This window comes from Lissotriton helveticus, chromosome 8 (genome assembly GCF_964261635.1).
Source record: "Lissotriton helveticus chromosome 8, aLisHel1.1, whole genome shotgun sequence".
NCBI lineage: Eukaryota > Metazoa > Chordata > Amphibia > Caudata > Salamandridae > Lissotriton > Lissotriton helveticus.
In genome coordinates, this window is record NC_136069.1 from 909,652,887 (window position 1) to 909,667,634 (window position 14,748).

Below are 14,748 nucleotides of genomic sequence, written 5' to 3' on the forward strand. Positions count from 1 at the left end.
TTTGTACGTGCTTGATGGGTGGCGCGGAATTCTGAGCGGATATGTTTTGTTTCAGGGAATGATGGTTCCAAACAAGACCAGTGATTTCCGAGGGGTATGCGCGAAGAAAGATGAGGGACAACTGCTTTGAAGGGCCTTTCTATGATGGACGGACACTAAAGAAGGACTATTATCAGAAGGGAATCAACTGACTCCTGGGAGTTAGTTTAATGCAAATCTGTTATTAAATTTGCTGGATGATCATTTTTGCCTGGTTTGGGATAAAGGTGTTTGACTTTTCTGAAGGCTGCTGTGAAGAAATATTGTTATTAAAGCGAAGAAGGAATTGGCATAATCCTTGCCTCCGTGTCCTTAATAGAATTGAAACTTACCGTCAGTAACCTAGGCAAATTTCGATTCTAAGGAGATCAAACTGACCAGGGGAAAACAGATACGTGTACGAATAGAGCCCAAACGGAATTTCGTGAAGTGATCTGTCCCAAGGATGTCTAACTGCTGAAAGATAAGGTTCAATGCTTTCAACAGTTTTTAAAAGCAAAAGGGATCTATTGGTGTATTTCTCAAGGTCCCTGGCTTCCCTTTCATCCTTCAGTTTGATCTGTGGCCTATAGAAAAGGTCCATACAATCTAGGGACTGAGCAACAACCTTAATATAATTTAGTGCGGTATCCTTAAGGGCATACATACACTCTAGGCTATCCTCTGTGTCAGCCCTATTAAAATCTGTTTTCTCACCACACCATACTAAAATCCATAGTAATAGTGGGGCTAATTTGACATGATCCTCCACATAGTCCGCTACCAGTTCCCCATGGATAAAAAAAAAGATGCAGTATTCATGACCAAATCCAAAAGTTTCCTGATAAATCGATCTTCCTCCTGCTGAATAACCTTGCAATTTCTATATCCCCAAATTGCTGCACCATATGTCAGTACAGGGAGGCATTTAGTTTTATAGATTTGCAATAGGGGCAAAATAGGGTTGCTGCCTATCATTAAAGAAAATCTAAACGTTATCACACATGAAAGCAGACTACAACAGGCTTGAACTATAGAGTTGGTCCATGTATTATTAACAACACAGGCCACATTTAAGCTGCACATGACAATTCACTTGCCTCTTGGTTCATTATTGGCGTTATCGTTTGGGTGGAGGCACTGCAGACATGTTTCAAAGCTGTCACTTCAAATCACTGCATCTCAATGCAATTATATAACCGGATCTACTGAGAGGAAATGCTTCTGCCTGTTAATTTTTTTAAAATCTTTTTGCATTTTGAAGATACTTTCACTCGATCATATTTTTGCATGGCATTTGTTATATTATTAAAGTGTCAAACATTATCTTCGTTGGGATTGTGAATGAGCTCTTAGCATTCAAAAATAACTAGCCCCTAATTAAACACGCTCCCATTTAAAAAAGTTTCACATGCAACATCATTTTTTTTTAAAGAAAATGACCCCACAAAAGTTGTTGGATCAAGTGTGATGCAAATCATGTGTGTAGGGCCTGGTGGCTCCTGCCTTCAGTCAATGTAACATGCCATGAAACAAACTGGACACAGGGACCTTCTGTAGCTCAATGACGAGATACAGTTTTGGGTCTCTTTCGAGACGCCAGTGCTGGACTCTCTGCTGGGTGCTCCTTTGGCCCAAGGTTTTGAGTGCCAATGCCATACCACTTGTGGCATGAGGGAAAGTCAGCAGCTGTAGTTCAGGGTCACATATAAGGCTCCGGTGTCAGGGCTGTTGCTCTGCCTAGGCGCACAGTACAGGTTTTGCAGTATGGATCCAAGTGTGGTGCCAGGCAATAGAAGGCAATTGTCCCAAATTCTAGTGGGCAGTCTTTAGCTTTGTTCTAGTGATACAATGAGCCCAGGACCTCCTCTCTGCATACATCTGACCCCTTAGGATGTTAACATCAAACACACACAAGGTGATGGGAGGAATGCTTACAATTTGTCTACTGGCAATCGCTCAGGGTAGCATTTAAACCCACTGTTCTTTTGTTTACTATGCCTCTTACATTAGACCTAGTCATGTGCAAATCATGTTTGGTCCTGCTCCAGTAGGAACGGTCCAGCCTGAACAGCCAAGGTCCTCTTCGAACACGAACAACCGAAGACCAATTTCACGCTGACTTTGTCTCATCAGTTGGATGCAGCTTGGTTACAGTGGCAACAAGCGGCACCCTACCCTCCACTGTGGGAAACGCGGAGGGACTTGGGGAGTAGGAATGTCTGGAGAGTATGAAAGTTCAAAGGCTGTTGCAATATTGTGCATTATTTTGGGCAAGGAGAGCCCTGAAGACCAATGCACCAAAGAGGAATCAAACCCTGGCAAAAAGCGAGAAAATGATTGTAAAAAAAAGTACACTCTTTATGACACGAAGCCTACTTGCATATCACCTATAAACAATTTCTTTTAGACATAAACCTCAGCTATTCTAGAAAATCGATCTGACGTTTTGACTGGAGTTCTCAAACACTGGAGCGTTTGAGTATCACATACATCATCCCATCACAGTCCAATTTTTATCTCAGTCTCTCTGAGTGTGATGCAAGGATGAACGTTATTTTTAGTAAATGAAGCAGGCAGGTAACCCTAAGTAAGCCAAAAGGAGGAATGTGAAGTGGTTTGCCAAGCTTAATGGTCATAATGAAGTGCTGCCTGCATTTTAATGTCTTTCATTTTATATGTTTGCAGTTTGATTAGTGCACACTCTGCCTTTAGTATGCCCTTGTATGTATGTATGTATGTATGTATGTGGTGTTTGTATAGTGCAAGCCTGATTGACAAACAGCAAAAAGTTGTACAGTATCAAAAGCAAAGATACTGCTGATAAGCCATTGTAGGTGTAGCTGGGTTCTGAGAGTGGAAGTGGACTGTACCTACACAGTGATGTGGTGTCATTTATAATTGCGCCTTTATCCGTTTTGCTTTTCAAAATGAAATTTCAGATGGTACAGTACACCATGGAAATCAGGGTGCCTATAAGGGTACCCAAATATAAACTTACTCTACTGTAGTCAGTAGATATTCCTTCAGTAGTTTCCTAAAAACACAAAAAGAAGAGGCTGAGGACTGAAATAGTAAGATTATTACACAAATCAGGAGCGAGGTTGTGAAGAAATGACAGCATGAGGGGGTACATGGAGGTCTAAAAATGAAAAGAAATTGAGAACCAAATGAATAGAATGAGTTTGGGTATAGGTAGAAATTTAAGAGCATACATAATGTGGCCCAAGTAAGGGTAGGCTCTTATAGATGATACAGAGATACTGGAATCTGAACTGAGATGTTAGCGGTAACCTTTGAAGATGAAACTTTTAGGGAGAAATATGGTCTAGAGAGAAAATAGGACAAATGCAGGAATTCTGATTAGATTGTAGGAGAAAGTGCGATATTTTGGGAGGTGCACATGTAGGAAGGAACAATACTTGAGATGAGAAAAAAGCAACCACTGACTCATCAATTAGAGCAAAGACAAGGATAGAAAAGATTTTTTTGATTTACATATATTATGCATATGCAAGTGACAATTTTTGACAACTAACAAGTTGTTCGGTAGAAAACTCGGTGATTAATCAAAGATGGTTCCAAGACTCCCTGCTAAGGAAGAAAATGGAATGGTAATTGAAGAAAAATGAATTGGATGGGGGGAAAAAAAACTGTCTCTGGTTTCTTAGAATTCAATTTTAGGAAATGCAACAACACCCAGTTTTCAGAGGCAGATAGACACTTGGTGATCTGTTTACTAAGAGACTGTAAAAGAGGAAAATGAGAAATGGATTACAGACTCATTAGCGGAGAAATTTTAATTAGCCAAAAGAATAAATAATGAAATCAGTAGGAATAGTGCGCAAAGAAATCACTAGAGGACTAAGGACTGAGTGTGGAGGAACACCATAAAGAACAGAATTGCAAGAAAATGGAAACTCTTTACAGGAAACAAAAGATGAGTGAGTGTTAGAAACTGAGAAGCTTTCTGAGTCAATGGGGTGATCAGGATAAAAAATAAATTGAACAGGAGAGTGAAGATCAGTATCTTGAAGAACGGAAGAGAGTTGAGAAAAAATAGTACTTTCCAAGAGCTTAGAAAGAAATGGAGAAAGAAAAATGGACCAGAAACCAGAGAGATCGTGAATATCAAGAGAAGTTTTTTTTTTTTTTACATAGAAGTAGAACAATGGCAGATTTGAAAGATGAAGGGATGAGCCCAGAAATAAGAGAGCAGGTTGAACAGTCATAAGCAGAGTAGATGCTGTAGGTCTTACCATGGACTGGCAGGGAGACAGAAAGGATTCAAAAAGGAGAAACAAAAAAATCAGAAGGTTGGGGAGGAGCCTAGCTCGAGGACGTAATGGCCGCCTTTTAGCTCGGCTCCGTCGGCCCTCCGGCTAACCTCGACTATCCTGCATTATATCCTGCACTGCGATGCTCCTTCAATACAGAATTTGAAATTTAAAGACCCACTCTTACTCACCGTCTGGTCCGGAGGTTCCGGTGTGCTGTGGATCCGCAGCTGTGCCCTCGGTGAGACTGGGCCTCCGGGCGCTCGAGACAGGGACCTCGCCTGCGGGACCCAACCGGCGGAGAGGAGATTGCCGGCCCCGGCCGCGGGAGTGAACCACTGGTGGGAACCGTTGTGCGTGTGCCCCGGCGATCCTTAACCGGCCCCGATGACTGGGTCGTGCGGCTGGAGGGGGACGAGATGTGTTGGGGGCTGACCGTGTGAAGGGGTCCCTTCGCCTTTGTCCTGTCCGGCGGTCTTGAACCCCGCGCCTGGCTTCCGCCTGTGGGGCCTGCCACTGTTTGGAGGAGACCCCCCCCCCGCCCCCGTCGGGCACTCGCCCATCCTGTGCCGGTGAGGCCGTTGTTGGGAGCCTCCGGAGATCTGTGGGGTCCTACACTTGGGAACTGTTTGGAGGCCCACGGTGGAGTGTGGGGCGGTGACACTCACAAGATGGCTGCCGATAATGCGGGGGGTGCTCCGCTCTGCATTGATGCTCCTTGCCGGCCGGATTGTGCGGAGGCCTGGGTGTGTGCTCGTGCGCCCACGCCCGGAGATATCCTGGACGCCTTGATGTCATTGTGCGCTGTCTTGGCCCCCGGTGCCTCTACCGACCCCGTGCGGCTCGACGCCATTTTGGGCCGCCGCTCTTCCATGCACCCCTGTCGTCCTGATGCCGCCATTGCTTCGCCCCCTTCGGCTGCGCCAGGAGTTGCTGTTGTTGTTCTTCGGCCGCTTGATGGGCCGGTGACTTTTGACCCTCTGCTTACTCGCCGCCTGGATTTCGGGGACTTCCACACGACGCGGAGATCTGCTCCTTCCCGAGTACCTGGGACTTGTGGTGAGCCGCTGTTTGCTCCCGCTTCGTTGGATTCGAACTTTTGTTCTGGAGGGGAACCTTTGTATTGTCAAATTGCGCACCTGGACTCCGGCTCGCCTTTGCTTGCCCTGTCGTTACTGCTACAATTGACTTGCTTTATTGATTTTTTGTATTCCCTCCGTACGAAGGCTCTCCCTGATTTCTATCACTGCTTTGACTCTGGACAACATTACGATTATTTTGTGCTGGGTGGTCCGCTCCACATTATCCTTTATTGGGTTGGTTTCGTGGTTAGGAAGGGCTGGGGGTGAGTTGTACGACATGATAGTTTGCTGGTTTACCTGCCCGTTGTACTGATGTTTGTAATCCCGACACAGTGAAATGTTACAATCTCTTCCTCCTCCCCCTCCCTGTGGTTTTTGCTGTATGTGAAGGTGTAGTATTGATTTGATACTTATTCATTCGTTGGTCGGGAGGGTCGTAGCCGAATGTGTTTGCACATATCCTCTGGCTCCTCCCTCACATTTTCAATTTAATTTTTTGTTTCGTATTTCCTCTCCTCCTCCTTTTGTCTTCTTCCTCTACTTTCTTATTTCACTATATTTCGGGTTTCGGATTAGGGCGACAGGCACGCTGTTTGGAGGGTAGGCCGTAGCCTTCTGCAGGGGTGCGGGGTGGGACGGGTGGGCGGGGTCTTTCAGATGTTTTCTTTTGGTTCTATGGCCCTTTTCTATCCCTTTATAGCGGTGCCGCTTATGTCCTCGCTTCTCAGGCATGAGTGGGTTGGGGTCTGTTACTGTGCCACTTTTATCGATTTCAATGCTTCGTTGCGACTGCCATACCCTTCTCTTCGCCAGCTTCCACTCGCTTCTGTACTATTAGCCGCGGGTTGCCTGGCCCGGGGTGGCGCCCATCTTGCACGATTGTGCTTCTCCTTTTATATTTCTTTTATTTCGTTCGTCTCCTCTCCTTTCCTCCCTTTTCTGTCCCTTTTTGGTTTCCTCCCCTTTGTCTCCCCCCCTATTTTTCCCCCCTTCCCTTCCCCTTCCCCCCCCCCCTTTCCCCTCCCCCTTTTTCCCCTCCCCTCCCCCTTTTTCCCAGGCTCGTATTGAGAGAACTGGGTTCGGTTCGTACAGTTTCTCCGCTCCCCTTGCCTCTGTTAGCGTATTATTGGGTGGGGGACATGAGATCTTGGTAGCACTTGTATGCTTCTCCACTATATTTTGCGTTTGTTTTGTGCTACGATCGACTCGTGCCCTTATATCCTCCTCCCCCCCCCTCCTCTCGTTTTGGCATGGGTGTATCCTGTTTCTGTAATTTCCCGTCTTTGTGAGTCAGCCATGAGCCTTGTCCCCTTATCATAAAATAGACCTCATTGATCCTGATATTGGGCCGTTATTGCCGCTTATCCCATTTTTAGTATTGTTCAACTATGTCTGCTTGCTTGCCAACTGGCCTTGTGTCGCTTATTTTGATTCTTGATCGTCTTTGACTTGTGGCCGGCCGGACTGGTTGTAGGCCCACGCATGTTTATCCTAATGATGCAAATAAAGGTCTTCAAAAAACAAAAAAAACAAATCAGAAGGTTGAAAAATGGTAGCTATAGAAGAAGAAGGAAAAATAGCTTGGATATTAGAGTTTTTATTTGTGAAGGAGAAAGCCATTTGATTAGCAATGTGTGAAGAGCAAGAGAAGGAGATTGAAGGCTGAGGTAAAAGTAAATTGTTAACTGTACCAAATAAATGATAACTCGTAGGATTGCTCAGTAACTGATGGCCGGAGATAAGAATGTTTACACCCTAGGTGTTGAAAATGTCAAGCAATTTTAGGAAGGGAAGAGCTTTCATCAGAAAGCCAAGGTTGAAGAGGTTTACCAGTAGGTTTGAAAGGTTTAAAAGGGTCTTGAGTTTTGAAATAGTTAGAAAAAACAGGAAGTAAAGAGAAAGTAGTTCAATCCAGAAGAGGAATGAAAATTCATGGACTGAGGGCAAACTATCTCAGACTGAAGCTGCTAACAGATCCGGGGACAAGTTACGCAGTTTGCAGCAGAAAGCAGTTGCATGTTAGTGTGCAGATAAAGGGGACGTCAAGTCTGGAAGTGGTGAAAAGGAAACAGTAGAGGGTAGAAGAGGAGTGTCTTTAGCTTTTTCCTAAATTGGAGCGGTGTTGGAAGATCCTGCGTGATACAGGGATGTCTTTCCAGATCCCAGGGGCACAGATGACAATCTAGGAACTGTCCATAGGGTCCCTGGGTTACCATTGCTGACAATTCTTGTTTAGGCTGCTTTATTTCATTCATTGAGTTGTATGATTTTTTGGTTTCTAGGTTAGGGCTGAGAGCTTTTTAGATCTCGCCTATGCAGCGCGCAAGCGCTGCTTGGGGGGACCTTTAGCCATCGCTCAGGACTTTTGCCTAAAAGTGTGCATGTTTTCCATTCGTTTGTATTGCAACTCGTGCATGTTTGGCGTTTCCCTTGTGGGAGTGAGCAGCGGCGCCATCTGTTTTGAATTATCTTGATCGCGCTTTCAAAACAGATGGTGCAGCTGCTCGCTCCTGCAAGGGAAACGCCAAACATGCACGAGTGGCAAAACAACCCAATGCAAAACATGCACGCGTTTAAGCAATCACTGTGCATGTCTGGTCCCTGTTACCATGCAGAGACTGCTTGTTGTTTCTAATATTCGGCCTCTTTCTGCTCTCCCATGTGCCCCTTTGAGATATTCCTCCTTCTGCCAGCACCCTCCTACCCATTAGTCGTCCACCACCACGTCCACCACCACAACTACATCCACCTCCACAACGTCCACCATGTCCACCTCCACCGTGTCCACCTCCACCACCGTGTCCACCTCCACCACCACCTCCCCCACCACGTCCACCCTCACCACCACCACGTCCACCCTCACCACCTCCACGTCCACCACCTCCACGTCCACCACCTCCACGTCCACCACCTCCACGTCCACCACCTCCACATCCACCACCTCCACATCCACCACCACCACGTCCACCACCACCATGTCCACCACCACCATGTCCACCACCACCATGTCCACCACCACCACCACCGTGTCCACCACCACCGTGTCCACCACCACCGTGTCCACCACCACCGTGTCCACCACCACCGTGTCCACCACCACCACGTCCACCACCACCACGTCCACCACATCCACCACCACCACATCCACAACTACGTCCACCACCACCATGTCCACCATTTCCACCATTTCCACCTCCACCATTTCCATCGCCACCACGTCCACCACCACGTCCACCTCCACCACCACCACCTCCACCACCACCACCACCACCACCACCTCCACCACCACCACCTCCACCACCACCACAACCACCACCACCACAACCACCACATCCACCAGCACCACATCCACCACCACGTCCACCACCACGTCCACCACCACCACGTCCACTACTACGTCCACCACCATGACCACCACGTCCACCACCACCACAATTTCCACCACTGTCCACCACGACGTCCACCACCACAATGTCCACCACCACAATTTCCACCACCACCACTCCCATGTCCACTACCACCACTACTATGTCCACCACCACCACTACTATGTCCACCACCACGTCCACCACTACATCCACCACCACCATGTCCACCACCACCACGTCCACTATGTCCACGTCCACCACCACGACCATGTCCACCACCACCACCACCACGTCCACCACCACCACGTCCACCACCACGTCCATGTCCACCACCACGTCCACCACCACGTCCACTTCCACCCCCTCCACTTCCACCCCCTCCACTTCCACCCCCTCCACGTCCACCCCCTCCACGTCCACCCCCTCCACGTCCACCCCCTCCACGTCCACCCCCTCCACGTCCACCTCCACCACCACCACCATGTCCACCACCACCATGTCCACCACCACCATGTCCACCACCACCATGTCCACCACCCCTATGTCCACCACCCCTATGTCCACCACCACTATGTCCACCACCACAAAGGCCACCACCAACACATCCTCCACCACCGCCATCATGTCCGCCACCACCACGTCCGCCGCCACCACCACGTCCGCCGCCACCACCACGTCCGCCGCCACCACCACGTCCGCCGCCACCACCACGTCCGCCGCCACCACCACGTCCACCACCACCACGTCCACCATCACCACGTCCACCATCACCACGTCCACCATCACCACCACATTCACCACCACCCGTGACTGGTAGAGTGTTACTGGAGGGCAGGGGTAATAGGAGTGTCAACCCCAGCTGTAAATGGGACATTTAAGGATGCATTGGGTGCGAGAAGACGGGAATTAGGGCTAGAAGTATTACACCAGACCCAAGAAACATTTTGAAGAGGCGCAGTAACACAGGGGCTCCTGTAAAAGCACTCGCATCATCTCTATCTCACAGTGGCATACCTGCATGAGCCACTTACTCAAAAAAAACATTGGCATATCCAATAGGTATCGCCTTTGGGACCTTATAAGTGTTTAGCCATGCAACACTTGATGTTGTTGCACCAAGGATATTGTGCTGGATAACTAAACACTTATAAGGTCCCAAAGACGAGACCTATTGGCTATGCCAACGCTTGTTATAACTAGGGGTGGGTGATACATTTTGCTCCTCCTGCGGAGTTTTAGCCAGAGTTCCGCTCAAATTCTACCAAATGTGGCGTAGTGGAGTTTTCTCGCACCCAACCAGCCTGCTGTAAGTTGGTGACTGAGATTTGGCGTCCTCTAGCAGGATTTTCAGTTGCTAGCATGGCACCTGGTAAGATTTCCACAGTACGGGGGGGGAGTCGTGGCCATTTGTGGTCAGAAAACTGCAGCTTAAGTAGAAAGTCTACTCAAGCAGCTTCAAAATCAACTAGCGAAACAGCTCCCTATGATGCTGCGTGGTGCCGTTCGCACTGATTTTTCCCCGTAGAACGAGCTCCTGGTGCTACAAATCGGTGCAAAGTGCCTAATTCTGCCTGTTCATGGAGGTCCGAGGTATCTCACGGAGTTTTAATGTACCTCAGTGGAAATCTGCAGAATGAAGGTCTGTGAGTTCTGCACCAAAACTTATACCTCCTTTTGAGGTTGATGGCTGTACTCACTGCCTGGCATATAGAGATCTGTGACTGGTTCCTTTAAGTGACAAGCTCCGAGTGCCATCATCGCTAGTTGAATGACATATCTGTGCTTTGTGGGAAATATGCAACCTGCTGAATCTAATCTATTCAGTTGAAAGCTTGTGTTTTAACTTTTCCTAGCCCTTGTTGCTGATGTGAGTCTTATGATTCTTTCTCAGATCAAGCAGCCTTCACAGTAGGGCTACGGAGTATACCCAAGGCACATGAGGTGGCAGAATCCGAGGACGAGGAAAAGGTGGATCTTTTACAGGGTGAATTGTTGAACCTACTGATGTGAGGTAAGGTAGATTATACTTTTCTTCTTCTTTGGTGTACCAAGTGTCACCACTGTTAAAGAATGTGGTCAGTGCCATGAACCTAACATGTGGAAACCCTTACACTTGAGGGAAAGATGTCATGAATGCTTGAGTGATTAAAGAGGTAGCCCAGTATTTGGAGAGAAGACAGAAGAAAGTATGATTGGTTCTATTTCTTCCTTCCTGTGAGCATACTCCTCAATGCTCAATAGCTGAAGAGTCATGTCATAACAACTCAGGCATTAGGGAAACGGGTAGGTCTGGGTTTAATTGTGCTAACACATGCAGCATCAGTACTTTAGGGAGACACATTGAAGGGAACCAGTGGAAGTGGAGTGAAAGGGCTACAGCTGCAGTGTAGTCCCTCAATCCATTCAGTGGAAATACTTCAGTGGAGATTGAATGGTACACTCAAACCATCAATAGCACAATGTGAGATATGAATACTCCACTGGACTGGGCCAAGCCATGATTGACAAAGTCTAAAGCTGAAGACTGGAAGAGGCTGCGTAAAGTAAGTCACTCTTTGTAAGGAGCGGCCCCAGAGCCCTCTCTGTGTATATTGCTAGCAATTCGGCTGTTTAACTGCTGTGCTGTCAAAACCCAGGCCGAACCAGATTTGGCAAAGTCAGTAGGGATTGTTCTTTAAAGGCGTTGGCTGAACTTTTGGCTTTGTGTATGCTTTTTTTGCAGATTCTGAACAGCATCATCAAAAGGACAATGAAAGATTGCTGCTGCGACTGAACAGCATTAACAACAAAAAAAAAAAGAGTAAATAGCCGACCCCACTACAGTGTTGTATACATGTGCATGCATCACCACCCATGCGCATATATGCATCATGACTGTATATGGGGAATAGAGAAAGAAATATTATACATTTCTCTAAATGCTGAAAGAAAATGTAAAAAGTAATTCCTTGAATGTAAACAGTGGTAATATACAAGTCATTTAATTAAACGGGTGGTCAAGTAGTCATGCTTTGGTGGAGGGACAAACACAAGAAGAGGAAGGCAAGCCATTGAATAAAAAGCAAACAAATAAGATTGACAAGAAAGCCAATCGTTAATCAGCAGTGGGCTGACACAAAGCTTGCTTTAAGTATTGATATGGTTAGAAATAAAATCAGAGGGGGCGGAAGCTGTCCTGTAGAGATGACCATGAACTTGTGCACGGTTTTTAGGGGTGTCATAAACTCAATATAATGCATTTTACACTTTGATCTAGGTGTCAAATAACCTATATTATATGAGATTTGCACAGTGCTTTAACCGCACCACCATGTTGAAGTAATCCTTTTTAGTGAGGATAAAGATCAGACTTCTTAGTCACTTTAGGTTTGATGTTTTTCCTGTTTATTTTACCATGCAGCAAAACTGGAGAAAAAAATGATAAAATAGTTTTTTTTAAAAACACAAAAATAAGTGCTAATCCCGGTTATGTTTTCCGTCCGGCAGCCTACAAGACAGTCTCACCCTACATTTTACCCATCTTCTGACCATGTACCTGGACCATCTTTGAGCTGTCTTCCCCATGCAAATCCATTTTGGTGGGTGTTGGAACTGGCCCTTTTTGCAGGGTTATCCCCAAACTTTTTGCTTCTTCCGCCCTTATTTTTCCTGACCTGTGGCTGTTGGCAATAGGATCTGAAAGAGACACGTTAGTATTAGATTCCTTACCTTAGAATATCCCCAGGCGTCAGACTGGATCCGGAAATTTTTTGCGTAGCAGTACCCTTGCGCGTCGGTAGGCGTCGTCTGCGGCTCCGCGTCAGTCGTCGGCGTCGTGGGCGCCGTGATGACGTTGTCGGAGTACTTAGATGCCGCCTCCGCGTGCTGACGTCAGTTCTTCTTTTTTCCGCGCCAGCAAGCGCAGATCTGGAACAAGCAGTAACCCTAGTCATTTTTTGACTAACTTTTTGATCACTTTTGATTGTTCTCGAAGTCTTTCGACTCCGACGGTGCCGTAGGGATGCCCGGCTTTAAGCACTGCGATGATTGCGACCGCCTAATGTCGGTCACGGATCCTCACCGCGTGTGTTTATCTTGTCTCGGCGTCGACCACGACGACAAGGCCTGCTCCGACTGCCGGGCCATCTCTTCGAAAGCCAGACGGGAGCGGTCCCGCAGGCGGCTCGACCTCCGGCAGTCGGTCCCGCGCCGCGAGAGGTCCCGATCCCATGGGAGCTCGAGGGACAGGTCGCGGGCTCGGAGCCACCACAGTTCAGAGAGTAGGCCGCACTCCTCCGGGTCGAAGTCGTCGTCTGGTAAGCGGCACAAGAAGTCCAAGCGGCGTCATCGCTCTTCGGACTCCTCCCGACGCTCGTGCGATGCGGCCGTGGGTTCGGGTGACACCACCCACGCGGCTCCGACGGAGTCGCAGGCGCCGTGTCCAGCCCCATACCCTACGGTCCCTGGGCTCAACGCGACGCCGGAGGAGGTCGAGCGCTTCCCTATGGCCATGAGGGAACTCTCTCCTCCGACGGGCTCCGCGGCGCCTTCGGGCCCAGCGGACCCGTCTGGGACCCCTAGCGGGTCGGGGGGATCTGCCCCGACGCCGTCGGGTGCTTCGGCGCCGCCGACGCCTTCGGGCCCGGCGCCGCAAGATGCCGCTGGACCTCCTTCGGGATCTGGTTCGTCTCCGGTGGACTTTACGACCTCCCCGGCGTCGGACCCTCAGGTGTCGCCTCCGGCGCCGTCTTCGGGCGGCGCCGTCCCCGGTTCCACCTTCGTTCCTGTTCCGGCGCCGGGACGGCCCCGATGGGCGCCGCTCCAGATGTCGTTTGGAGAGTTTCACTTCTATGAACAGGCCCCATTAGTTGAGAACCCTGAGTTTCAGGAGATGGGTGATGAAGAGGACTGGGAGGGGTCTGAGGACCCTCTGACCAGAGAGTGTCAGTCTCATGAGGACTGGACAGGAGACCTTGGGGAGGCCAGTGGCCTGGACACCTCTCCAGACACTGGTTTTGTCTCCCCTCCTACCGTGGCTTCGGAGAAGGGGGCAACGTATAGTGTGGTGCTGATGAGGGCTGCCAAGGCCTTGGGCCTTGAGCTCCCCGTTGCGGCCGTGAGGACTAACCTCCTCACTGAGGTCTTTAAACCGCAGTCAAGCTCGGCCGAGCCTCTGCTGCCCTTTAATGAGGCATTGACCGACGTTCTTCTGGGCACTTGGTCCAAGCCCGCTACGGGTTCGCCCGTAGATAGGAACGTGGCCAGAAGCCACCGCCCAGCCCCGGGCGACCCATGTTTCCTGTCCTCCCACCCTACCCCCGAGAGCCTGGTCATCCAGGCCTCAAATTCCCAGACCACATTCCCGTCGACCCCGCCGGACAGGGAATCCAAGAGGTATGACCAGTATGGGAAGAAGATCTTCTCATCCCTTAGTCTGGGCCTGCGGTCTTCCAACACCGCCTGCCTCTTGGGACGTTACACCCACTCTGTGTGGGATAAGGTCGCGGAGGTGCTGCCAGAGTGTCCGTTGGAGGTGCGGGCCAAACTCGGCCAAGCCCTTGTGGAGGGCCGGGATGCAGCCAAGTATTCCATCAGGTGTGGGCTGGATACCACCGACTCGCTAGGTAGAGCGATGGCCGACGGTGGCGGTCAGGCGCCACGCCTGGCTGAGGTCCGCCAACTTCTCGGCAGATGTCCAGAACACACTCATGGACATGCCGTTCGATGGCCGTCGCCTCTTTGGCGACAAGGCAGACCATGCGCTTGAGCGCTTTAAGGACTCCAGGGCTACGGCCAAGTCCTTGGGCCTCTCGGGCCAGCGCCAGCAATCGGCTGCCTTTCACTCCTTTCGTGGCCACGGAAGGGGTGCGCCCACACGCGCCGCCAGCCACGCTCCGTAGGGCAATACCCAACGCGGTGGCGGCCGTGGGAACCGCCGTCCGGGCGGTTGGGGGCAACGGCGAGGTCAGTCCGCACCTTCCCCCGCAGCATCCGCCTCAAAACCCTCCTAGTCCGTGCTTTCAG

General features: G+C 49.4%; 1 protein-coding gene across 7 annotated transcripts in view; it reads left to right on the forward strand.

Annotated features, from left to right (window-relative positions):
- ST3GAL6 (ST3 beta-galactoside alpha-2,3-sialyltransferase 6) overlaps positions 1–14,748 on the forward strand; it is a 635,416-nt gene that overhangs the window by 171,948 nt on the left and 448,720 nt on the right. For all 7 annotated transcript variants that reach the window (XM_078657726.1, XM_078657728.1, XM_078657722.1 and 4 more), the window contains one exon: positions 10,637–10,756. The gene's annotated coding sequence lies outside the window, so the exon portion shown is untranslated. The remainder of the gene's footprint in view (positions 1–10,636; positions 10,757–14,748) is intronic.